General features: G+C 44.3%; 9 non-coding genes across 9 annotated transcripts; 5 read left to right on the top strand and 4 right to left on the bottom strand.

Annotated features, from left to right (window-relative positions):
* Positions 1–3,645: 3,645 nt before the first annotated feature.
* On the bottom strand, positions 3,646–3,728 carry trnal-aag (transfer RNA leucine (anticodon AAG)). The gene has a single exon. It is a non-coding gene; the product is annotated as a tRNA-Leu (tRNA).
* A 1,292-nt stretch (positions 3,729–5,020) lies between these two features.
* trnak-cuu (transfer RNA lysine (anticodon CUU)) lies at positions 5,021–5,092 on the top strand. The gene has a single exon. It is a non-coding gene; the product is annotated as a tRNA-Lys (tRNA).
* A 483-nt stretch (positions 5,093–5,575) lies between these two features.
* Positions 5,576–5,657, top strand: trnas-gcu (transfer RNA serine (anticodon GCU)). Its single transcript has one exon. It is a non-coding gene; the product is annotated as a tRNA-Ser (tRNA).
* A 5,925-nt stretch (positions 5,658–11,582) lies between these two features.
* trnag-ccc (transfer RNA glycine (anticodon CCC)) lies at positions 11,583–11,654 on the top strand. The gene has a single exon. It is a non-coding gene; the product is annotated as a tRNA-Gly (tRNA).
* Positions 11,655–15,974: 4,320 nt separating this feature from the next.
* Positions 15,975–16,066, top strand: trnar-ucg (transfer RNA arginine (anticodon UCG)). The gene is given in 2 exon segments: positions 15,975–16,011; positions 16,031–16,066. It is a non-coding gene; the product is annotated as a tRNA-Arg (tRNA).
* A 558-nt stretch (positions 16,067–16,624) lies between these two features.
* On the bottom strand, positions 16,625–16,709 carry trnap-ugg (transfer RNA proline (anticodon UGG)). Its single transcript is given in 2 exon segments — positions 16,625–16,660; positions 16,674–16,709. It is a non-coding gene; the product is annotated as a tRNA-Pro (tRNA).
* A 2,722-nt stretch (positions 16,710–19,431) lies between these two features.
* trnad-guc (transfer RNA aspartic acid (anticodon GUC)) lies at positions 19,432–19,503 on the bottom strand. The gene has a single exon. It is a non-coding gene; the product is annotated as a tRNA-Asp (tRNA).
* Positions 19,504–20,140: 637 nt separating this feature from the next.
* On the bottom strand, positions 20,141–20,212 carry trnaw-cca (transfer RNA tryptophan (anticodon CCA)). Its single transcript has one exon. It is a non-coding gene; the product is annotated as a tRNA-Trp (tRNA).
* Positions 20,213–25,597: 5,385 nt separating this feature from the next.
* trnad-guc (transfer RNA aspartic acid (anticodon GUC)) lies at positions 25,598–25,669 on the top strand. Its single transcript has one exon. It is a non-coding gene; the product is annotated as a tRNA-Asp (tRNA).
* Positions 25,670–26,693: the final 1,024 nt, after the last annotated feature.

Raw genomic sequence — 26,693 nt, 5'->3', positions numbered from 1 at the left:
ATTTAATTAATGTAAGAAAGTGTGAAGTGTTATATTTCGGTCCGAAGCTCTAGGAGAGGTGATATAAATTAAAGTGTATACCTTTAGTGTTCCTCGTCCCTATTGCACCATGCCAAGATGCCACAGTCTATTCACCCATCTCAGAACAGATTGAATATCCAGCCTGAGGTCTGTATTTCACCGTCTACTTGTACAGTGAGCATTAAACATTTAACACTCCCACGTTCCGATGTACCTTCACTCTGCAACGACTCCCTGCTCCGTCTGACAACATTGCACCTCCACTTTGTTCACTGCCCATGGTCGGCTCATCTTACCCAGTCCCCATTGTGTTTCACTCTGCTCAGTTATATTGTCCAGATTGCATACTGTTCCAACTTTCCTATTGTCCACAAAGAATAAACGAATAAATGGATTTCCACCCCTTGATTAATAACTGTCACCTTTCAATGTTTAGCGGGTGAGTTTAATGAAGCGCTGTGTGTGATTCTCGCCTTTATGCTTCTGTACAAATTTCGTCAAAGAAAGTTATCCAAATATATCCTCAATTCTCCTTCTCGTTCAAAAAGAACTGAGCGGGTGATGGATAATGTTTCAATATTCGCTTCAAAAAGATAGAGAATGAATTTACAAATTTAAAATCCAAGGGTGACATCAATGCCTGAAGTGGTTTTCAGGCTGTGGCGACTAGAATAACAATGCACATTCTCAATTTGAATTGCTCAAAATCACAGAATGGAGCATCCATTGTGGATATATAGAACACAGAACATAGAACATTACAGCGCAGAACAGCCGACCAATTAAAAAGCAATGACCCTCTAACCTAAACCAATCCCTTTCCATCCATAAACCTATCTACGGATCTCTTAAACGCCCCCAAACTAGGCGCATTTACAACTGCAGCAGGCAGGGCATCCCAATCCCTATTTAATTTTATTTTAATTTTAATTTTTTTTTATTTTAATTTTTAATATTTAATTTAAATTTAAATTTAAAGGAAACTTTAAACTTTGCAGCTGTGCTGTGCTTCAGGAGCTGGTTTTACACAAATCTCCATTCATCAAAGTGTTGCCTCTCCTGCTGAGCATTTCCTGTTTTTGTTTCAGATTTCCAGCTTCCAGCTTTGTGTTGTGTTCTGTTCAGGGGTTTTACTGCAACTGATCCGCCCTGTGACAGAGGGAGTAGAATGTGTCTCCCGACGATGAAGCCTGCCAGATTAGACTCCAAGATGTGCAAGAGAATGAGGAGGAAAGAGAGGGAGGATCATTCTGGACAGATTTCCTATAAAAAGGACATAAAGGTCTGCAATTCCAACGCTGTTTTAACAGGCATAAGATGTTCAACATGGTTTGCAATCAGTGAAGTTCCCGACGTTTTAAATACAAGATTGTTGAACTTACCAGCAGCTGTTACATTGTCAAGAATCCATATAAGACCCTGTAAAGGGTACATTGGACATGTGACTCTGTGGCGCCATGGATAGCGCGTTGGGCTTCTAATTACAGATAGGTTAGCCATTCAAAGGTTGTGGGTTCAAATCACATCAGAGTTGTGTTTTGGATCAGATTAGTAGCAAACGGTTTGCTGCTACATTGACGCGATTCAGCTTTGACACAGATATTTCCTGCTCTGCCATCTTTCCACTCTGTGTTTGTTTACTCGGTTCTCAGGGAAACCACAGAAGAAAACGCAAACGCCAGTGGCTTTCTTAACGTTTGATATTGCGTTCGCTGATTGCGTTGGAAGTAGGAACTTATTTTTCAATAATTCTTCTGCTTCTTTTGGAAGATAAAGAAGATTAAAAACTCACACGCAACAACAACAACTTATAAATAACTAAAAATCAGTCAATAAATATCAGTGCCCTGCAGCGCGGTGGTGTTATCCTGATGTATCTGCTGCGCTTGTCCTTCTAGGCTGTAGTGGCCGTGGGTTTGGAAGGTGCTGGAAAAGGAGTCTTGCTGAGTTGCTGCAGTGCATCTTGTAGATGGTGCACACTGCTGCCATTGTGTGTCTGTAGTGGAGGGAGTGAACTTTTATACATGAGAAGAGAATGAAGTGGGATGCTTTCTCCTGGATGGTGGGAAATGTTTGTAGAGCTGTTCAGGTTGCATTCAACCAGGCAAGTTATCCCAGGAAAACAGGTGTTCCGGTTTCCTCCCACAAAGATGAGCAGTTTGGGCGGATTGGCCATGCTCGATTGCCCCTCGGTCCCCAAAGTGTTTGTACAGGTAGATTAGCGGGCATAGGGCCTATGTGCGATTCTCTGACGGAGAGTCGCTACAGACTCGATGGGCAGAATGGTCTCCTTCAGCACTGTCCGGATTGTATGATTCTAAGGTCATTTGACAGTGTTAGAAATTCCCTGAGGGGACAAAAAAAAGAAAACTGTGTTTGTAGAACTTACACCGTTGGGTTTGTTGCAAATTAAATGTTTTTTTTCACATCAAGATGATGAAAATACCTCGATCGTGTAAATAAACAGTCGGAATAATCGTGGGGAGTCTCGAAATGTATTTTTGTTTCATCTTTGTAGATGATCAACTGTGAAGGGATAGATAATATTGACTAGCAAGGAAGGGACATTGTGACTTGCACAATTGCAAAGATCACTTGATAGGAATCCAGGCTGGACTGAGATTCAAACCCCACATCACCTGTTTACCAGAAAGGCGATTTCAACAACTAAACCACACAGACTTCCTGTGGGGTCGAATGCTGGAAAGTCGTTCCGGATATTGTGTATTTGTGGAAATAAGTGATACTAACAGTGTCCGTGCACACTGATTGGAAACAAGGATATGCCTGCTGTTACACAGGCACTTTAACCAAATTAGCCACAGAGCCTGACATTGCTAACTTTGGTACAGCGGAATGCTGGAAATACGTTCCAGATCTGGTCGTGTTTGTGAAAACAGATTTACGACCAGTACTGGAAAGGATCTGTGAAAATAGAGATAGTTCACATTTCAGATGCAGACCTTACACTGGAACGACTGTTTCTCTCTCCACAGATGCTGTGGGATCCCGGATAAATTCATGAAAGAAAAATAATTGGATCCGACAGTGGGCTATGACTGCACCGATTTCAAATCCCCCTTTCCCCCGATATTGAACAAAAACGTCAGAGGGAATCACACACATCACTCAGTGAAACTCTTCCGTTAAACGATGAAAGGTTTATCGTGAGTTGGTTCCATTTACTGTTTTCAGACACAAATCTGGTATAAAAGTAGCTGTGTTCAGGGTGTGATTCATACACACAGTTTTCTGCTCTGAAGGCAGGCGCGCCCCTTCTGTGGCGCGAGATTTTTTTAAATAATTCATTCATCCGGGAAATGTGTGTCACTGACCCGGGAAGCCTGTATTCTCCAAATTAATTATCTTTGAGTAATTGGCGATGAATTCATTCTGGAGCCAGTGCAGTTCATGTGGTGTCTGTGCACACACACACTGCCGTTCGGGAGGAATTTCCAGGATTGTGAACCACCGGAACGGGAATATGTTTCCAAGTCAGGATGATGTGTGTCTCGGAGTGGAACTTAGAGATGGTCGTTGTTTCTCTGCATCTGCTGCCCTTGTGGTGCCAGGTGAGAGATTTCTTGGGTTTGGATGGTGCCGCGCGAAGGAAAATATAACCAATGTCAGGAGTGGGATTTGAACCCACGCCTCCAGAGGAGACTGCGATCTTAACGCAGCGCCTTAGACCGCTCGGCCATCCTGACTGCCGACAGCACAGTCTAAAACCTCTGCACAAATCGATTAGAGTTCCATCTTTCTTTTATTCCATTTCAAACTCTGTCTCCGCATTGACTGATTGAGGGTGAACTGATCGCTTATTTCGAGGTTCACGGACCAAGGTGAAGGTAAGACTCAGAGTTCCACAGGTTTGAGGGGTGAATAGTCCAGCACCATTCCATATTCTTCATCCAAATTAGGTTCGAGTCCGGTCCCTTATAAATTTATAAATGTCTATTGAAATCTGGTGGAATCTCCTGAAAACTGAGCTCTCGCCTCTTAACTGATATCCACCGTTAGTTCCAAACAGCTTTTTCAGAATTACATTCCTTGTAACTTTATTCATTTAATTCTCACTCGTCTTAGTGTTTTTAGATCAGATATTCCACAAGGTATGTTTCATCCGGATAAATTGTTAACATTCCAAACTAGAACAAAATGCTTTGTATCAATCGGCTAATTGAAATTCTGTGGCAGGAATTCTAATCTCCTCAGGAAGAGGTTTAATGCTGAGCTGAATGAACTGTTTTTGTTTACAGGGATGAAAGGTGATGTCACTGGGCTGGTAATCCAGAGGCCCGCGCTAATCTTTGGGGACGCGGAGTAAATCCCACCACGGCAGCTGGTGAAATTCAAATTCACCGATTTAACACATAGGCACATGGATAGAAAACAGAAACAGGAGGAGGCCATTCGGCCCAAACAATGCTGGAATTGAAAGCAAGCCTCAGAAATGGCGGCCTTCAAATTTCCATTGATTCTTTTCCACTGAAAAATACTTTCACAGAACAACAGAGTACATTTCACACAAAAAAAACTTCTGCTCAAGACAGATGACATTTACAAACGGGGAACACATTTACACAACAGGGAAGAATTTGTCAGAACCACAGTGAAGATCTGTCAACGGGAGAGTCACAGTTCCCAACAGAGAGAACAGTTACACAGCAGAGAGCACAGTTACACAACACAACATGCATTTCAAAACAGGGCCTATCTTTGTCGAACAGAAAATCCCTTTTCATACTCAATCAGTTTTTCCATCTCAGTATCTTGCTGATTTGTTCGAATATTTTCTGCCTCTCATTGTGAGTGTGTCCTAATAGTCTTTTACTGGTTTTCTGTGAGTTTTACTCTGTCTGTTACATTCGGGGTGATGTTACGTGTTATTATCCAGCCAGGGTGAGCTTCCCAGGGTTTTGTTTGTAATAAAAAGAGACAGTGAATAGATTCCTGGCTCGCGGGCAGCAGTAATAAGCAGGGAGGGGTTGACTTTGGGAGCAGAGTGGCGCAGCGGGAGCGTGCTGGGCCCTTAACCCAGAGGTCGATGGATCGAAACCATCCTCTGCTATCACCTACTCACTCCATCAAATAGAAACAGTGATGGTCTTAGTTTTCATTAATGAGTAGCCCAGAGCATTTGTCTCCATTGGCTGGACAGTTTATTCAGCCAACAGCGCGGGATCAATTCCCGGTTCAGTTGAGATTGATCATGAAGGCTCCGCCTTCTCAGTCTTGCTCCTCTCCTGAGGTGTGAATCCTCTGGTTAAATCACAGCCAGTCAGCTCTCCCCATTGATGGCTCCCAGAAACAACTGGGACTGTGAACCTTGCTTTAACTTTACCGACAATGGACAAATCATATTCCTCACACATTGTTCAAATATAAAAGTGCATAAAAAATTAACTAAACATGAGAATCGGATCATCCCTAAAATTTCATTTCTATCCCAGTTTTGGAATTTGTCATTTCAGGAACAATCGCAAACAACCAAAATCCAAAGAGCGACACAGAAAAGCTCCGTGATTCGGACACACAACCCTCTTCTTTGCATGACGAGGTGGCCGAGTGGTTAAGGCGATGGACTGCTAATCCATTGTGCTCTGCACGCGTTGGTTCGAATCCCTTTCTCGTCAGTGGTGTATTTATTCTGTCTCCTTACTGCCGCTGAACTGATGATTCGCTCAGTGCTTTGAGGTTCACGGAACCAAGATGAAGTTTGGACACACAGGATTGAGGGGTGAATGTTCCAGAACAATTCCATATCTCGAATCCCATGAGGAACTCGAGCCGACGATCGATTCAAATCAGGACCCCAGTTTTGGACAGGAGTTTGCCACCAGGTAAACATGTGGTTTCAGAAGATCCAAAGCAGACTCCAGCTTCATTTGCGGCCCGAATGGCAGATTTTGTCTCTCCAGAATCGGCAGCTTAGCCATGAAAATTAGCGCCGTAGTAGCGGGGGATTGGCCATGCTAAATAGTCCCTCAGTGTCAGGGGGACTAGCACGGTAAATATGTGGGGTTATGAGGATACAGGCAAAGTTTGAATGTTTCACCAGACAATCTTCTCTCTTCCATCTTCTTCCATCGGGAAGAATGTATACAACAGTCTGGGGTCACCTACCAACCGACTCAAGAACAGTTTCTGCCCTGCTGCCATCAGACCTCTGAATGAACCTTCCTTACATTGAGTTGGCTTTTCTCAACACCCTAGCTATGATTGTGACACTACGTTCTGCAGTGTCTCCTTTCCTTCTATATGAAGGGTATGCTTTGTCTCCAAAGCACACAAGAAATAAAACCTTTCACTGCATACTAGTACATGTGACAATAATAAATCAATTCAAATCAAATAAAACAATGATGAGAAGTCCTACGTGTCATTCTTTGTGCCACAGATCCCCAGCTGCAGCGCTCACACTGCAACAAAAAGCGTTCAGAGCAGAAAGTGCATCTTGGTGAAATAATCGGCCAATTCCAATTGGTTTCCGTTCAACATTTAAGCAAACGAACATCTAAAAATGACACATCGCGATAGGGAAAGGGTATCGTGGGGAAAAAATACAAGAATCAAAGTGTATCAGACGTGACAGCCGTCAAACTGAACAGAAGCAGATATCCATTATGCAAATACTCCCAGAGCCTCAAGAGAAGCCCTTTCCCCAACTAAGTGTTTGTATAGTTTTATTTGTTGCTCTTGCACTGACAGGTAACAGTAAATCACAACCTCACCAACCAGTGACAGTCAGTTAAATAACCATCCCACACTCGCTGATAATGGAGTTTCTGACAGTGACAGTTTCTGACCATCCTCCGATTGGACCTGGAGGGAACCAGATTCACTGTCAGAGCTGGACTTTCTTACAGAGTGGGTGACAGAGCCAGGTGAGCGATGGTGATGGAGTGGTGACTGTGAGAGCATTTGACCAAGGGTCAGTTCCTGACCATCACTGTTCTGATTTATTTAATGAGTTATCACAGGTCATAACAGTAGGTGGACACTCTTAAAATGAAATTCACTAAAAATCCACCCCATCACGATCTTTCTAATGGAAAATTCAGCTTTAATTTGCTTTGAGTGGAAACTTTGTGAAATGAAAGAACAGGCCTCAGAATTGATCAATGAGTTCCCAGTAAGGAACAATTGTAAAAAGGTGGCTTCAACCAGACAAGCCAAGTTCAGTTTCCAAACTGCGCTCCGGGCTCTCCTGGTGCCTGATAAAATCAGCGACTGAGGAAGTTCCGCAGTTAAAAGTAATGCAGATAACGGCTTCTGGGAAAAAAATGAGCAATGGTGGTCTAGTGGTGAGCATAGCTGCTTTCCAAGCAATTGACCCGGGTTCGATTCCCGGCCATCGCATTGATAATTTATTTAGAATCTTATCCGCGGCCTCTTGGACTTTAAACAGAGTGAACAAACACAGGGCACACACAACACTCGACAGCAATAGAGGTTTTTTTTTCATTTTCTCTTCCGACGTAATTAGATTTCAATGGAAAAATATTTAAATAGAAAAACAAGTCTCCGACCTAATAAATGAATTCAGAGACAGAGATACAAAATATAAGTTGAGGAACAAATTTCAGCTCACACTCTGTGCTCTGCACAATCCTGGTTCCTGATGAAGTTAATATATGCACATTACTGAGGTGGTTACATTATTCTGGTAAATAAGCAGCTGCGATGGCTGAGTGGTTGAGGCGCTGGATTTGAAATCCAATGGGGTTTCCCCGCGCAGATTCCAACACTGCTCATAGCGCTTATGGTTGGAAATGTTTGCTTCAGGCAGCCATCCTGGGGAGTTATTGCTTTGAAGCATTTGGATCTCCATCATGCATTCAGCTGCATGGTTCTGGGCCAGGTGCAGGCAGCTGAGTTTGGAAAGGACACCTGGGTATCCTCGGATTGGTATGGACAAGATGGGCCGAATGGCTTCCTTCGGTGCTGTCACTTTGGTTCTTTCGATGGTTCCATCAGCAAAATCATAACATGAGCAGAAGGAAAAAATCAGCATCAGGATCACAAGGACAAAACAACGTCTGATGTCAGAGGAAGATTCTTATGTAATGACACACAGAGCACAAGAAAAACATTTCATCAGAATACATTGAATGAATGAGAATTTCAAAATGCTGCTTAGATGAGATGTCATCGTGTTCATTCAAACACATTGTTACAAGCTGGTCATTACTGGGCGTTAGGTGTTCCTGGCAATAACGGATTGGGGATGGAAGGAACAGGTTCACATCTGCACATTGTCAGGTCAAACTGTGTCTCAGATTGACAGCTCCCAAGAGAGGATTTCCTCTCCTCTCGCCCTGTGCTCTTGAATCTCGGGGATTAGTTGTAGTTTCCCAGCTCAGTAACTGTTAAAGCCTCTGAGGTTGGAGATTCTCACAGTGTTTGTTCCCCAGATCGTTCACAATAGAGAGTGTGAGGGTGAGTGAGTGAGTATCAGTCTTTCAATTCGATGTCTGACAGCTGCACAGTGAACCCATATTCACTCGCTGCAAATTAAGAGATACAGTGAAAGAAACACAGAAACAGAACATAGGAGCAGTGATCCTTCCAGCCTGCTCCGCCATTCATTCTGATCGTGGCTGATCCTCCAACTCAATATCCTGGTCCCACCTTTTACCTCCATATCCTTTGATTCACTTTGTCTCAAGTGCTATTTCTAACTGCTTCTTCAAAACATTCAATGTTTTGGCCCCAACTACTTTCTGTGGCCGGGAATTTCACATTCTGACCACTCTCTGGGTGAAGAAGCTTCTCCTCATGTCTGTCCTAAACTGTCTATCCTGTAACCTCAGACTGTGACCCTGGCTCTGGACACTCCCAAACATCCTTCTTTCATCTACCCGGCCTAATCCTATAAGAACATAAGAACATAAGAAATAGGAGCAGGAGTAGGCCATCTAGCCCTTCGAGCCTGCCCCGCCATTCGATAAGATCATGGCTGATCTGTCGTGGCTCAGTTCCACTTTCCCGCCCTCTCCCCATAACCCTTAATCCCCTCTCTTATCAAGAACCCATCAACCAGCTTCTTAAAAATATTTAGCGAGGCAGCCTCCACCACTTCAACGGGCAGAGAATTCCAGAGATTCACCACCCTTTGAGTGAAGAAGTTCCTCCTCAACTCCGTTCTAAACCGCCCCCCCTTTATCTTGAGGCTGTGCCCCCTAGTCCTACTGTCGTTTTTGAGCGGGAAGAGTCTCTCCACCTCTATCCTATCCATCCCATTCATCATCTTATACGTCTCAATGAGATCTCCCCTCATACTTCTAAACTCTAACGAGTACAAGCCTAGTTTATTCAGCCTCTCCTCATAGCTCAACCCCCTCAACTCCGGCATCAGCCTAGTAAACCTCCTCTGCACTCCCTCCAAGGCCAAAATATCCTTGCGTAAGTGCGGCGCCCAAAACTGCACACAGTACTCCAGCTGCGGCCTCACCAATGCCCTATACAGCTGCAGCAAGACCTACCTACTTTTATATTCAATCCCCCTCGCTATGAAGGCCAGCATCCCATTCGCCTTCCTGACCACCTGCTGCACCTGCAAGCTGGGTTTTTGTGACTCATGCACAAGGACCCCGAGGTCCCTCTGCACCGTCGCCTGCTGCAGTTTTTCGCCACTAATCCTGTTAGAATTTTCTAGGTTTCTAAGGAGGCCCCTCATTCTCCTGAACTCCAGCGAATATAAAAGTAACCAACTCAATCTCTCCTCATACCTCAGTCCTGCCATCACAAGGATCAGTCTGGTAAACCGCTGCTTTCGCTCTCGAACAAGAACATCCTTCCTCAGATAAGAAGACAAAACTGCAGCTGTGGCCTCACCAAGACCCTGTATAATTGCATCAAGACATCCCCGCTCCTGTACTCGAAGCCTCTCGCTATGAAGGCCACCATGCCATTTGCATTTTTTACTGCCTGCTCCAGCGGCATGTTTCCCTTCAGTGACTGGTGCATGAGGGCACTCTGTTCTGGTTGCACATTCTCTTCTCCTAATTTATGACCATTCAGAACATAATCTGTCTTCCCGTGTTTGCGAACAAATTGGATCACTTCACATTTATTCAAAATATACTGCATCTGCCAATCATTGAGCCATTCGCTCAACTTGGCCAAATCAGGCTGCAGGATATGGTGTAAGGTGACTCTGAGATAAAGGGATGGCGAGAGAAACGAGGTGACTGCAGTCTGACTCTGACTCTTCAAACCAGTTATTGCGCCCTTGTTGAAAGTGAATGTGCCTGAGAACAGGAGAAAAGCAGATCATGGGCCAGGGATTTATTTTCTGTAAAATGTAAAATAAACTTCTAACCAGTCAGTGCCTGGCTGAGAACTGGCGGGGGGTGGGGGAGAGGGGGGAGGGGGGAGGGGGGAGGGGGCGGGGAGGGAGACTGCATAATTAAAATTCACATAAATATTTTCATCATTCATCTGTGTCTAATGGAAAATCTAGTTTAAAATTGTTGTCAGTGGAAAATTTGTTAAAATGAGAAAAAAGGGCCTCAAAACTAGTGAATGAATTCTCAGTCAGAAACAATAGTTAAAAGAACAAAGAATAAAGAACAGCACGGCACAGGAAACAGGCCCTTCGGCCCATCGAGCCCGCGCCGCCATTTTAACATTGTGTTTTTCCTCTTCCACCCTTGACCAATGTCTCTGCTTATGGCACCCACATTGGAAACCAGATTGAGGGGAGAATAATTTCGGAACAATTTGTTACACCAATCAGCCTCATAGCACATCTTTGGGATGTGGGAGGAAACCGGAGCACCGGGAGGAAATCCACGCAAGCACAGGGAGAATGCGCAAACTCCCACAGACACTGGCCCAAATCTATGTACCTGCACAGCAAACAGTGATAGTCACTGAGCTGCAGTGTTGCGCAGCATCTCGTCCAGTTTAAGTCTACACAAACGACGCGAAGTACTAGGCTATTCTCGAAACATCCAAGAGCAGCCCACGCACGACCCACCACGTGTATGCCCCTCGTTAGACAACAAGGTGGACCGACACACTTGTGCAGTAAAAGAGAAAAACATCAACACATGTAACAGTTGATTTCCAGGAACGTCCCGAGGCTCTGATCCTTATTTAAAACAGTCTCCTATATCCCTCATCCCTATTTCGCTCATGTGTCTATCTAAGTACACCTTAAACAACTCCAGCGTGCCTGCCTCCACCACCTTACTTGGTAGTGCATTCCATACCCTCACAACCCTCTGTGTGAAAAACCTCCCTCTGGCATCCAAATTATACTTCTCCCCCCTCACGCTAAGCCCGTGCCCCCTGGTGATATTTGTCTCCAATCTAGGAAAAAGCCTGCCACTGTTTACTCCATCTATACCCTTCAGAATCTTATACACCTCTATTAGATCCACCCTCAATCTCCGTCTTTCTAAGGTGGCTTCAAACAGTCCAGGGAAACGAGACAAGCCAAGTTCAGTTTCCAAACTGTCTGATGGACACACTTCGTGTCTGATGAAATCAGCAACGCAGGTAGTTCCGTAATTATAACTGATTGAAATAACGGTAATGGGCCAATGTGAGCGATGGTGGTACAATGGTGAGTATAGCTGCTTCCCAAGCAGTTGACCCGGGTTCGATTCCCAGCCGTCGCATTGATTATTTACTTATAGCTTTATCCACTTCCTCCTGTGTTTTCAACCGAGTGGACAAAAATAGGGAGCGAATACAACATTTGACGATAATGAAATACAATAGAGATTTCTCTTTTTCTTTTTCTTTTTATTCGGGCCTAATTTGTTTGTAATGAAAAATTACCGAGATACAAAAACAAGTCTCTGACCCAGTCAGTGAGTTGTCCGTCAGAGACAAAGATACGAAAGTAGAGGAACAAATTTCAGATCACACACTGTGCTTTGTACAATAACGGTGCCTGATGAAGTTAGTATGAACGCTACTGAGGTGATTATATTAGGGGGGCCGGAATTTTGGCGCTGTGATGGCCGAGTGGTTAAGGCGTTAGCATTAGAAATCCACTGGGATTTCCCCACGCAGGTTCGAGTCCTGCTCGTCAGCGATTATCACTGAAAGTGTTTGCTTCCGGCAGCCCCAGAGCCGGAACTCCTTCTGGTATTTTTGTGCCAAGTATGTGGATCACCATCATGCTTTCAGCTCCATGGCTCCGGGCCAAGTGCAGGAAGGTGAGCTTGAAGAGGACACCTGGGTGCCCTCAGGCTGGCATGGACAAGATAAGCCGAATGATTCAGTGCTGTTCCCTTTCTCTGGTTCCATGAGGGAAATCATAATGTGAGCAGATTGAAAAACAACAGCATCAGGAGCGCAAGGACAAAACAAGGTCTCATTTCAGAGGAAGATTCTTATGGAATGACACACAGAACATAAGAAATAAATTTCATCAGAATACACTGAATGATCATTTCAAAATGCTGCTTGGATGATATGACATCGTGTTCATTCAAACACATTGCTGCAAGCTGGTCATTATTGGGCGTTAGGAACTCCTGGTTATAGCAGATTGGGAATGGAAGGAGCAGCTTCACATCTGCACATTGACAGGTCAAACTGTGTCTCAGATTGACAGCTCCCAGGACAGGTTTTCCTCTCCTCTCGCTCTGTGCTGTGGATTCTCGGGGATTAGTTGGAGTTTCCCAGCTCAGTAAGTGTGAAAGCCTCTGAGGCCGGCGATGCTCACAGTGTCTGTTCCCCAGATTCAGGGGGCTGCAGCCAATCAGAGCTGTGCCTGGGTTAACCCAGGGCTGGTTCAAATATTGATATTGTTTACAATCTGAATTCTATTTGATCAGATGTAGATACAGATTGTGTGCACTCAGTCACTAAACAACAAGATCCCGCCTTCATATAGAGTTGATGAGAGGGGATAGAGTTGATGAGAGGGGACTTTACACAACTTTTGTTGTGTAAAGTGTTTCACAGTTTGTAAATATATTTCCTGCTGTGCTCTATGATATAGAGGGTTACAGCATGGAAACAGGCCGTTCGGCCCAAAGTGTTCATGCTGTCCATTGTCTTTTTACCGCGGAGTTATTCCCAATTATCCGTGTTTTGCCAATATCTCTCCAGGCTAATCTTACCCAGGTAACTGTCTCAAATGTCGGTGAGTGTTTTTTTTCTTTCTGCTGTTGTGAAATATGCTGCCCTGTTGTTGTGTTTCCGGCTCTGGAAATATTTTTTCTTCTTGTCTGTTCACATATCGCCTTCCCTTGCAAACGTGTTCCCTGTTGTGTAAAAAAGATTCTCCGTGAGGACTTTTTTTGTCTGTAAATTGTTGCATGTTGTGTTAAGATGTTCCCTCTTCTTGTGTAAGGCTCTGGTTGCAGAAAAAGCCATTTACTCCAGATCGAGGTTTTTCGGGGAAAAGGGAAGCCAAATAACAGTTTGTGTACCCCAGCTAAAAGGCACAACTGCTTCACAGTTATCGTTAAGTTGTTCCATCATCACTGTGCGCAGGAATAGCAGATGATGGTTTCGATCCATCGACCTCTGGGTTAGGGGCCCAGCACGCTTCCGCTGCGCCACTCTGCAACGACAAAAGGGTGACTCTGCTGCCCATCAATGTAGTCAGACAGATGGTCACTCCTCTGTCGTTTAATAGGAACACCAGTGTGAGGAGGCATCACTGCATCACACCGAGAAGACAATAGACAGAGAAAAACACACAATAGCAGCATGAGAGACTGTTTGGACACATGGAACGACGGACAGAGTGTTGGGAAACCGGCAAGATACGGAATTGGAGAGTCGATCACTATTTTAAAAGGAATGTTCTGTTGCAAATACGTGTTTATAAATATATTTCCTGCTGTGTAACTGTGCTCTCAGTTGTTGAGAAATGTTTTCTGCTGTTGTCTAAAATGCCTTCCCGGCTGCGTAAATATGATCCATCTTGTGTCAATATTTTTAAAATACTCTCTTAATATATGCCCTGTTCTGTAAACGTGTTCCCTGTTACATAAGAACATAAGAAATAGGAGCAGGAGTAGGCCATCTCGCCCTTCGAGCCTGCCCCGCCATTCAGTAAGATCATGGCTGATCTGAAGTGGCTCAGTTTCATTTTCCCGCTTTCTCTCCATAACCCTTAATTCCCTTGTCTATCAAAAACCTCTCTACCCGTGACTTAAATATATTTAGCGAGGTAGCCCCCACCACTTCAATGGGCAGTGAATTCCAGAGATTCACCAGCCTTTGAGTGAAGAAGTTCCTCCTCAAATCTGATCTAAACTGCCCCCCACTCCTTATCTTGAGGCTGTGCCCTCTAGTCTTGCTATCCTTTCTGAGCGGGAAGAATCTCTCTATCTCTATCCTATCTATCACCTCCATTATCTTATATGTCTCGGTAAGATCCCCCCGTCATCCTTCTGAACTCCAACGCGTACAGACCCAGTCTATCCAGTCTCTCTTCATAGGCTAACCTCCTCATCTCTGGTATCAGCCTAGTGAACCTCCTCTGCACTGCTCTGTTGTGTCAAAATATTCTCCGTGAAGATGTTTTCCGTTTTGCTAATGTTAATTATCTGATCTCATGATGTTCCATGTTGGGTTAAAATGTTGTCTGTTGTGTTAAGACCTTCTCTGTTCTTGTATAAAACTCTGGTTAAACTGGAAGTGGATAACGATCGCTCAATTTCGACTGCCTTTTACCCTCTGTTCGGGAATGTGATTGGGTGATTCATATTGTATCCAACGCATGCATGTGAGTGAGATTTGTTCTGTGTCTCTCCGTCTCCAGTTGGAGTTGCGAGTTTTTATTTGTTTTATTCATTTCGAGAGGTGGGTACCACTGACTAGGCCAACGTTCATTGCCAATCCCTAACCGACCTTAAGTAGGTGGTGGTTTGCTGCTTTCTTAAACTGCTGCTGTCCCTGAGGTGAGGGAACAACCACGGTGCTGTCAGCCTAACAGTGGAGAAACAGAAGCTGCAGTCTCAACTCTCACTGATTTTGTAGCAGAGACAAATTAATAATCCCACACTCAGGAACAGTGCTGCATTTTGACAGAAGAGATGGGGAAAGGCAATAGAAACTGAATGGTCCAGTTCTGAGCAGTGTGCAGGCTCAGGGGGACCTGAGAGTCAGAGAGATCTTTGAAGGAGAGAGACGATTTTAAGAGAGTTGTCAGGAAGGCGGATTGGATGTTTATCTTCATAACTGGAGATACTGAGTATAAAAACTGGGAAGTTCTGCTCAATCTTTATGAAGCTCTGATTAACTGTAGCTGTTTTAGGATTGCCCCCAGATCCGGGAAACAGACTTTACAAAGTGTGTGAGAGTCCTTATGAAGGGGGAAAGGAGATTTACTGTTTTGGATCCAGCGGTGAGGGATTTTAGCTCCAAGGTATGGCTGGATAACTCGCAGTTTCTCTCTGTGCAGCAAAAGGGATTGAGTGGCGCTGGAAGAGAGGTGTAAAAGAGTAGAACATATTGAACTAAGGTTCACAGGGGGAAGTTGCTGCATTAGCTGCTAGCAGAAGGATTCGGGGACAGGCATTGAAGATTGAAGACAGGAAGTGCAGGAGGCAAAGCATCCCGACAGTGCGGAAGGAGGCCATTCGGCCCAGAAATTCTGCACCGACTCTCCGACAGTGAATCCCTCCCTGTCACTCTACGTAATTACTCTGCTAATCCGCCTAACAGTAAGGGTCAATTTACCCTGGACAATCCACCAAATTTGCTCGTCGTTGGAGATGGGAGGAAACCGGAGCATCCGAAGGAAACCCACGCAGACACGGGGAGAGCGTGCAATCTCCACACAGACAGGCACCAAAAGAATGTTAGAAGTGGACGTTAGATTTCTGCTGTTGACAAACTCTGGGGATTCCACTTAATTTTTTTGGCATCTGGGAATCAGAGAAGTAACTAAAAACAAAACTGAAAATAAATATGATCACGGCAGTTATTCACATGGCGCTAACATTTGGGGATGACTTGCATCTGTTGACCGCGTGACCTAATGGATAAGGCGTCTGACTTCGGTAATTCTGGTGATGATGGTATCAGAAGATTACAGGTTCGAGTCCTGTCGCGGTCGTTTTACGCAGAAATCTGGTAAAACTTCCGGCAAACTGAGATTTCCTTCTTCAGCTGAAAGCTCTGCATTTTCTTGCAAACATTGCGGGGCGCTTTCTCAGAATGTATTTCCTTGTTGTTTTGGCCATTACATTTTCTCACCTCATTATTTTAGCCTCCTCCGAAGAAATCTATCTTTTTTGTGTGATCTTAATAAATTATTGATGCCCCCGAATGGAGCAACAGGCTTTGTAGCAAATAGTTTAATAAAATTCTGTGGAGGAAGAGGTTTAATAACGAGCTGAGTGAAGTGTTTCTGATTACAGGGATGAAAGGTGATGTCACTGGGCTGGTAATCCAGAGGCCCGCGCTAATCTTTGGGGACACCGGAATTAAAGGAAAACATGGAAAAATTAAAATCTGACTGGGATTCCCAGTCCTGTCAGACTGTATGGTTGCTTTCCGAGTTCTGCAGAGATATTTTCTCTGCAATGAGTTCCCGGGAGGTAAACACTGCTTCGTCTTTCATTCGTTGTCGCCACCTTCATTGCAAAGAATTATCTTTAGAAAAAAAATTTCAGGGCTCGTCCGGGATTTGAACCCGGGACCTCTCGCATTCTAATACTGTGCCCAAAGCGAGAATCATACCCCTAGACCAACGAGCCACCCACGACAACCTATCCCCTGAACTTTTCAAAGTGTCCCAAAGTTAGGCAATTTTTTTTGACCACTGAGAGATTTATTGAACAATGTTCCATTTCACTGTCTGTTTTGATGAAGTCATGATGTAGAGATGCCGGCGTTGGTTTGGGGTAAACACAGTGAGAAGTCTCAAAACACCAGGTTAATGTCCAATCGGTTTATTTGATCGTAAACCCACAAGCTTTCTGGGTTTGCCCATTCATAAGAACATAAGAACATACGAAATCGGAGCAGGAGTAGGCCACCTAGCCCCTTGAGCCTGCCCCGCCATTCAATAAGATCATGGCTGACCTGTCGTGTCTCAGTTCCACATTCCCGCCCTCTCCACATAACCCTTAATCCCCTTGCCTATCAAAAACCTATCCACCCGCGTCTTAAATATATCTAGCGAGGCAGCCTCCACCACTTCAACGGGCAGAGAATTCCAGAGATTCACCATGCTTTGAGTGAAGAAGTTCCTCTTCAACTCCGTTCTAAACCGCCCCACTTTATCTTGAGGCTGTGGCCTTTAGTCTTACTGTCCTTTCTGAGCGGGAAGAGCCTCTCCACCTCTATCCTATCCATCCCATTCATCATCTTATATGTCTCAATGAGATCTCTCCTCATTCTTCTAAACTCTAACGAGTACAAGCCTAGTTTATTCAGCCTCTCCTCATAGCTCAACCCCCTCAACTCCGGCATCAGCCTAGTAAACCTCCTCTGCACTCCCTCCAAGGCCAAAATATCCTTGCGTCATCACCCGACAAAGGGGCAAACCCCGGAAGCATGTGAGTTTACGATCAAATAAATTGATTGGACTCTTACCTGGTGTTGTGAGACTTCTTACCCAGTCAAAGAAGGCAGAGGATCACACTGGAAGGATTTGTTTCTGAATAGAGGGCTGTGGCAAGTGGTTCCTCAGGGATCAGTGCTGGGACCTTTGCTGTTTGTAACATATAAATTATTTGGCGGAAAATGTAACTGATTTGATTAGTAAGTTTGCAGACAACACAAACGATGGTGGATTTGTGGGTAGTAATGAGGGCCATCAGAGGATACAGCAGAATATAGATCAGTTGGAGACTTGGGCAGAGAGATGGCCGATGGAATTTAATCCGGACAAATGTGGGTTAATTCATTTTGGAAGGTCTAATACAGATAGGGAATATACAGTAAATGGCAGAACCCATAAGAGTATTGATAGCCAAAGGGATCTGAGTGGACAGGTCCACAGGTCTTTGAAATTGGCAATGCTGGTGGAGAAGGTAGTCAAGGAGGCACATAGCATTCTTGCATTCATCGGCTGAGACATTGAGTTTAAAAATTGGCAAGTCATGTTGCTGCTTTATAGAACCTTCCTGAGGCTGCACTTGGAATTTAGTGTTCAGTTCCGACCGCCAAACTACCAGAAGAATGTGGAGGCTTTGGAGAGGGTGCAGAAAAGATTTACTAGGATGTTGCCTGCTAAGGATGGCATTAGCTATGAGGAGAGTTTCGAGAAACTTGGTTTGTCCTCACGAGAACGAAAGAGTTTGAGGGGCGACTTGCGAGAAGTCCACAAGATTACGAGAGGCATGGACACAGTGGATAGTCAGAAGCTTTTTTTTTCCCCCTGGGTGAAAGAATCAGTCTCTAGGAGGCAAAGGTTTAAGGTGTGAGGGACAAAGTTTAAAAGAGATGTATGAGGGAAGGAGTGGTGGGTGCCTGGAACTCTTTGCCACGGATGTAGTGGAAATGGATACGGTAGTGACTTCTCAGAGGTGTATTGACAAATTCATGAATAAGATGGAAATAGAGGGATCTGGTCCCCGGAATGGAAGGAGGGTTTAGATAAGTCGGGTAGCATGATCGATGCAGGCTTGGAAGGCCGAAGGGCCTGTTTCTGTGCTGTAATTTTCTTTGATCTTTGCTCACCCAGAGAAAATCTACGCAAACACGGGGAAACATGGAGACTCCACACAGACACTGAGTCAAACCGGGAATCAAACCCGGGTCCCTGGTGCTGTGAGTCAGCAGCAGCTTCCTATCCACCCTGTCCGTTTCTTATACACCTCAATCAGGTCTCCTCTCAGCCTTCACTGCTCTAAGTAAAATAATCTGATCCAATCCAATCTCTCTTCATAGCTCAAATTCTCCATCCCAGTCTACGATCTGGTCCCTGGTAAATGGACACTGCACCCTCCCCAGTGCAATCAAATCCTTACTGTAGTGATTTGACCGGAACTGCACACTGTCCTCCAGCGGTGGCCTCACCAAAATGTTGTCCAGCTCGAAGTGAACCTTCCTGCTCTTACAATCATGCATTAATATTCCATTCCTCACGCTGCATGAATCTTCACAACTCACAGACTCAAAGGGATTTCCAATATTGGAAAACATTGGAGGTTTCCTTTGTATTTTCAGGGATTTGGAATCAGTGGATCATCCAAAAATAGAACTGAAAAATATGAAATCACAGCATTTATTGACATTGTGCTAATGTCAGGGTAATATTCAACGTGTTGACGACGTGGCGTCGCCACGTCAAAGGTGAGCCAAAATGCTGATGAATTGAACGAACGTTGATCTCGGGTCACGAAAAGTGTTGGTACAAATGTAAAGATTTCCATTTTCGAAAGTTTCAATTCTTGACAGTCTTTTATTTTTGCCGTTTTCAAAATTAGAGAACAACACAAGTACAATTTGGCATAATAAAATTGCGGTGAACTCCCCGTCGGGGAATTGAACCCCAGTCTCCCGCGTGACAGGCGGGGATACTAACCACTATACTAACGAGGAACTGACCCTGTTATTGGCGAAACGCATTGTACACTTGCCATTTACACTTCCGGAACGACAACTCAGTTCTGACAAGATCAGTTATTTTCCCCAATACGGAGAACCATTTAATGCAGCAAACAGCGGCTTCAACGAATTAATTAAGACTTTTGGATTAGCAGGAAAGAGAATGAGATGGATGCATGAAGTAAAAAAACACAAATCAGGTGGAGACAGAAAGGTGCGTTTGCCGTTCATATCAAACCGCATGTTCTTTTTAATTTTGGAGGAAAGACGGGGTGTCTTGAAGTCTGAACATTCTGGACAATCTCAGCTGGTCCCTCTCCACAGATGATGTCAGGCCTGCTGAGTTTTTCCAGCATTTTCATTTGTTGTTTCAGATTCCAGCATTGGCAGTATTTTGCTTTTATCTTGTCTCGAAATGTGTTTTTTTTTCCCAAACGGCTGGAAGTTTCAAAGTGCTTTACAGCTGAGATACATTTCTTTCATTATATTGTCTTTTTATTGCCCGAGGTACAGGCGCAGATTGAGCAAATACATAAAGTACTGTATCTCTCATCGTTTTGAAATTCGTCATTTCAGGAACAATAAACTTTATCCAGATCCAAAATCCGAGGACGGATGAATAATTGTTCCTTGAATCTGACGTGATTTGAACACACAACCTTCTGATCTGGAGTCAGACGCGCTACCGTTGCGCCACAAGCTCACAGACCTTACGGGCCTTTTACATCTGTGTTGTGTTTGGTGAATTCAAAAACCAAACAGGGAATTGTCTCCCTCTTTATTTTCTCGGGATTTAAATAGATTGGAAGGGTAACAACGAAGCAAAATTAACGAGAAAGTAGAAACACAACATTATCCTACAGGAGAAATGTGTTCTTTGTTCAAGAGGTGATTAGAAAGGGCATTTTTGTATGACGAGGTGGCCCAGTGGTGAAGGCGATGGATTGCTACTTCATTGCATTCTACACATTTGGGTTTGCATCCCATCCTCGTCGGAAATACGTCTTCACTGCCCCTTTATTGGGGGTAAACTCAGTGTGTGGGGATGCGGCCTGGGTCGGATTGCTGTTGGTGTAGACTCGATGGGCCGAATGCCCTTCTTCTGCACTGTGGGGATTGTTTGACTTTCGGGGCGGCAGTTTCACTTCTCTGAAAGCATTGATCCACCAGTTCCTTCTCTAAAAAGCCGACTCCAATGAGTTCCTGACCACAATCTTTGAATATCTCACCAGATAACGATGGAAAGTCCAACATGTCATTCTTTGCGCCGCAGCTGCAGCATTTATTCCCCATTCCCATAGAACATTACAGCACAGAAACAGGCCTTTTGGCCTTCCCTGGCTGTGCCGAACCATTTTTCTACCTAGTCCCACTTACCTGCACCTGAACCATATCCTTCCGCACCCCTCTCATCCATGTACCTGTCCAAGCTTTTCTTCAATGTTAAAAATGAACCCGCATTTACCACTTCATCCGGCAGCTCATTCCACACTCCCACCGCTCTCTGTGTGAAGAAGCCCTCCCCGCCCACCCCAATATTCCCTTTAACCTTTCCCCTTCACCCTTAACCCATGTCCTCTACTTTTTTTTCCTCCCCTCGCCTCCGTTGAAAAAGTCTATTTGCATTCACTCTATCTATACCCATTATAATTTTGCACGCCTCTATCAAATCTCCCCCCATTCTTCTAAGATCAAGGAATAAAGTCCTAACCTATTCAACCTTTCTCTGTAACTCAGTTTCTCAAATCCCGGCAACATCCTTGTAAACCTTCTCTGCACTCTTTCAACCTTATTAATATCCTTCTTGTAATTAGGTGACCAAAACTGCATGCAGTACTCTAAATTCGGCCTCACCAATGTCTTATACAGCCTCACCATAACATTCCAACTCTTATACTCAATACTTTGATTTATAAAGGCCAATTTTCAAAAGCACTCTTTACGACCCTATCTACCTGTGACGCCACTTTTAGGGAATTCTGTATCTGTATTCCCAGATCCTTCTGTTCTACTGCACTCTTCAGTGTCCTACCGTTAACTTTGTATGTTCTAGCTTGGTTTGTCCTTCCAAAGTGCAACACCTCACACTTGTCTGCATTAAACTCCATCTGCCATTTTTCTGCCCATTTTTCTAGCTGACTCAAATCCCTCTGTAAGCTTTGAAAACCTTCCTCACTGTCCACTACTCCTCCAATCTTTATATCGTCAGCAAATTTACTGAACCAATTTACCACATTATCATCCAGATCATTGATGAGCTTTTGGGGTTTGCCCCTTCGCCGGGTGAATGGAGAGTTCTGGCCTCAGACAGAGCATATAACAGCATAGACAGTTTACAGATTACTGATTAGAATGCGAACGTTTACACCTAACCTGCAATTCAAGTCTTAAAGATGCCAAAAAATGTGAGTGGAAAGAGCATTATGCATAGGTTAAAGAGATGTGTATTGTCTCCAGACAGTACAGTAATTAAGGGTTTGCAACCCAGACAAGTCACGGGGGGTTACAGGTAGGGCGACATGAACCCAAGATCCCGGTTGAGACCCTTCCACATGTGTGCGGAACTTGGCTATCAGTCTCTGCTCAGCGACTCTGCGCTGTCGTGTGTCGTGAAGGCCGCCTTGGAGAACGCTTACCCGAAGGTCAGAGGTCGAATGCCCGTGCTATAAGGCAGCAGCAGCTTCCGGTCCACCCTGTCCATTCCTTATATGCCTCAATCAGGTCTCCTCTCAGCCTTCACTGCTCTGAATAAAACAGTCTGATCCAATCCAGTCTCTCTTCACAGCTCAAATTCTCCATCCCAGACAACGATCTGGTTACTGGTAAATGGACCATGTTCTGCAGTAATATATTCTCTGCAATGATTTCTCGGGAACTCGAATCTGCTCCTGATTTTAATCATTTTCGGAATCTACTTTGGAAAAAAATAAAAATAAACCCTGGGCTCGTCCGGGATCTCTCGCATTTTAATGCCGCGACCCTAAGCGAGAATCATACCCCTAGACCAACGAGCCAACCGCCAAAGCTCACGAAATGAAAATATTTTTTCAATATCTCCCACAGATTATGAACCATCTTTTCGTAACAACATTGTAAGATCAGGAACGTTCCCGAACAATGTTCCATTTCACTGTCTGTTCTGGTGAAGATCAGAAGCAGTGATATCAGTTTTCACCACTCGCCAAGTCGACCTGTGGTTGTAACTCGCCAGTCGCGCCGGTAATCTCATTCTGACAGCCGGATTTGATTTGATTTGATTTATTTTTGTCACATGAAATAGTATACAGTGAAAGGTATGGTTTCTTGCAGACAAAGCATACCGCACATAGAGAAGGAAGGGAAAAAGTGCTGGATGTAATACCACCTCATCTTTCCACAAGTAAGGGGACCAAAACTGGACACAATATTCCAGTTGTGACTTCATCCACACAATTGAAACAATATTTCTCTACTTTCTTACTCCAGTTCTTTTGCAGTATATGCTTACATTCAAATTGCCTTTTAAATTATACATTTTACCCGCATACTGACTTTCTGTGATTCTGGACAGAGACAGCCAGATCCCTCTGCCCAGACAGATTTTGAAACTGCTTTCCAGAAGGATAATAATTTGCCTTTCGCATTTATCCACATTGAACTCCATCTGCCGAAAGCTATCCAATTCTCTGAGTATATCTAGATCCATCTGGAATATTTTTACATCCTCTTCACCGCCTGCTTTCCCACAAATTGTGTATTATTCACAAATGTTGTCGTGTTACACTCTGTCCCTGCTTGCAGATCATTGATATAGATTGGAAAGAGTTGAGATCCGAGGACTGGCCCCTGTGGCACCCCGCTTGTTACAGTTCGCCAGCCTAAGAAGGATCCATTTTTCCCCCATTTATCCCGACCCTCTGCTCCCTGTCAGTCAGCCAATCCTCAATCCAATCCAGTTCTCTCCGCTGATTCCCAGACACCAGAACATTTCATGGGAAAACTCTAGCTGCTGTTACCTACAAAAAAAAACTACGGTCCAGTTCCTACATTCCTGACTCAGTAACACCTCCAGAAACAGCCCCAAAAAGAATGAACTGAAATGATACAGTTTAATGAGGAAAATCAGGCCTGTATAGCAGCGACACGGCATGTGCTTGTGGGGCAACGATAGCGGGACTTACTCCCATATTATGAAAGTTTCCTGTTCAAATCACGTCAAGCGTCTGGAGCCTTTGTGCAGTTGATTTTATTTCTGGATAATATTCCCGAAATGATCAATTTCAAACCATTAATTAAATGATATTTTAGGAATACTCCCGGTTTACAGGCCAAGCTTTTATTTCTTTACACAGTTTTATATCGGAGCAATGTGTCAGGGATGTGATGTGTCCATTGCTTATAAAATAAAAGCCAAGCCCACAATCCCAGATAAATTTCCGTGTCATCAAAGAGGAGAACTGACTGGCGGTGATTTAACGGAGGATTCACACCTCAGGCCAGGAGCAAGGCTGAGAATGCGGCCTTCATAAATAACCTCGATATTACATAGAAACATAGAAGATAGGAGCGGGAGGAGGCCATTTGGCCCTTCGATCCTCCTCTGCTATTCATCACGATCATGGCTGATCGACCAATCAGCAGTCTAATCCTGCTTTCTCCCCATATCCTTTGACCCCATTCGTCACAAGTGCTAAATCTAACCGCTTCTTGAATACATTCAATGTTTTGGCATCAACTACTTCCTGTGCGAATGAACTCCACAGGCTCTTTGGGTGAAGAAATGTCTCATCATCTCCGTCCTAAGACGGGAATGAAACCCGTGCTGAATAAGATGCCCGACCAACTGAGAGAAACCTGTCGCCCAAGGTGACACAAATCAACAAGAGGGTGCACATTTACTGCCAACGAAACCAGGATAACCCCTGGGGCAGCAGCCAAGTGCCCCACTTGGATGTGAATGCGAATATCATAGCAAAGGGTGGCTTTAATCCATTATCTTCTGGGTTATGGGCCCAGCACGCTTCTGCTGCGCCACTCTGCTCTGCACACACTTGCTTTCTGCCTTTTATCAAGAACACAAGGGTAGGGAAACTCGGCCGTTGTCAGAACTGTCTCTGAGTTTGGAATTCTGTCTGTATTTGTCCAGCCCTGGGTTTGTAGGATGGGACTCAGGTCCAGGACTCTGGCTGCGGTTGAAAAATGGGTGGAGACACGTTTTAAATATAATGAGGATGGAGATGGAATTCAAATCGATTTGCGCAGGGCGGGTGTTCGTTGAGTGAGTGGATCAGAATGGCCGGAAAGTTTAAGACGCTGTTTTCAGGCATCACATTTCTCTGAAATCCCAATCCTGACGGTGATTTTTCCGTATCGAGGCACCATCCAATCCCGCGAAATCTTTCAGCTGGAAGCACAAGGGCAGCAGATGCAGAGAAACAAGGACCACCTGCATGTTCCACTCCGAGAGACACACACCATCCTGACTTGGAAATATATTGCCGTTTCTGTGGCTGTCTCACAATCCTGGAACACCCTCCCTAACAGCACAGTGTGTGTACATACACCATACGGACTGCAGTGGCTCAAGAAAGAACTTACCACCAAATTAATACTAGATAAGGAATGCTGGCCCAGTCCGCGACAGCAACATCCCGTGAAAATAACATTTTGAAAAATCATCTGTGTCGGAGTCGGGGAACATCTGACTTCAGATTAGAAAACTATGTATGTCAATCAAATCCTGAAGGCGGATACTTTCTACCAGATGTGTGTCTGACATCATCTGTGGAGAGAGACCAGCTGAGATTGTCCAGCATGTTCAGTCTTCAAGACACCGACTTTCCTCCAAAATTAAATAGAACATGCGGCTTGATATGAACGGCAAACGCACCTTTCTGTCTCCACCTGATTTGTGTTTTTTCCTTCATGCATCCATCTCATTCTCTTTCCTGCTAATCCAAAAGTCTTAATGAGTTAGTTAAAGCCGCTGTTTGCGGCATTAAATGGTTCTCCGTATTGGGGAAAATAACTGATCTCATCAGAACTAAGTTGTCGTTCCGGAAGTGTAAGTAACCAGTGTATAATGCGTTTCGGCGGGCAAAAGTGGAAATCCTCGATAGTATAGTGGTTAGTATCCCCGCCTGTCACGCGGGAGTCCGGGGTTCAATTCCCCGACGGGGAGATTATCGCTCTTTTATGTTGTTCTCTAACTTTGAAAACAGAAACAAAGACTGTCAAGAAATGAAACTTTCAAAAATGCAAATCTTTACATTTGTACCGACACTTTTCGTGACCTGAGATCGACGTTCGTTCAATTCATCAGCATTTTGGCTCACCTTTGACGTGGCGACGCCACGTAGTCAACACGTCGAATATTACCCTGATATTAGCACAATGCCAATAGATGCTGTGATTTCATATTTTTCAGTTCTAATTTTGGATGATCCACTGATTTCCAGATCCCGGAAAATACAAAGGAAACCTCCAATGTTGTTTTCAATATTGGAAATCCCTTTGAGTCTGTGAGTTGTGAAGATTCATGCAGCGTGAGGAATGGAATATTAATGCATGATTGTAAGAGCAGGAAGGTTCATTTCCAGTTGGAAAAAAATTTTGGTGAAGCCACCGCTGGAGGACAGTGTGCACTTCCGGTCAAATCACTACAGTAAAGATATGATTCCACTGGAGAGGGCGCAGTGTCCATTTACCAGGGACCAGATCGTTGCCTGGGATGGAGAATTTGAGCTATGAAGAGAGTCCATGCAGACACCATTCACTGTCCTATTCTCATCAACCATCTTCGTCACTTCCTTGAAACACTCGATCATGTTCGTGAGACAAGAGCTCCCCTTAACAAAACCATGTTGTTTCTCACTAATATGTCCACTCATTTCCAAGTGGGAAATACCCTGTCTCGACGAATTCTCTCCAATAATTCCCCGACCATTGATGGAAGGCTCACCGGCCTGTAATTACCTGGATTGTTGGTGTTATCCTTCTTCAACAGAGGAATAATATAGGCGATTCTCCAATCATCTGGGACCCCCACTGTAGCCAGTCAGAATGCAATGATTTCTCTCAGGCTCCAACAATTTCCTCCCTTGTCTCTCTCAGTATTTGGGGTATATCCCATCAGAACTATCTTACCGACCTTAATATTTCTCAAGGGCACCAATACCTTCTCCGTTTTGATTTCAACATGACTC

This window comes from Carcharhinus amblyrhynchos, unplaced genomic scaffold, assembly GCF_965287045.1.
Source record: "Carcharhinus amblyrhynchos unplaced genomic scaffold, sCarAmb.v2.hapA scaffold_42, whole genome shotgun sequence".
NCBI classification, from domain to species: Eukaryota; Metazoa; Chordata; class Chondrichthyes; order Carcharhiniformes; family Carcharhinidae; genus Carcharhinus; species Carcharhinus amblyrhynchos.
This window is presented reverse-complemented; position numbering and strand designations above follow the sequence as displayed.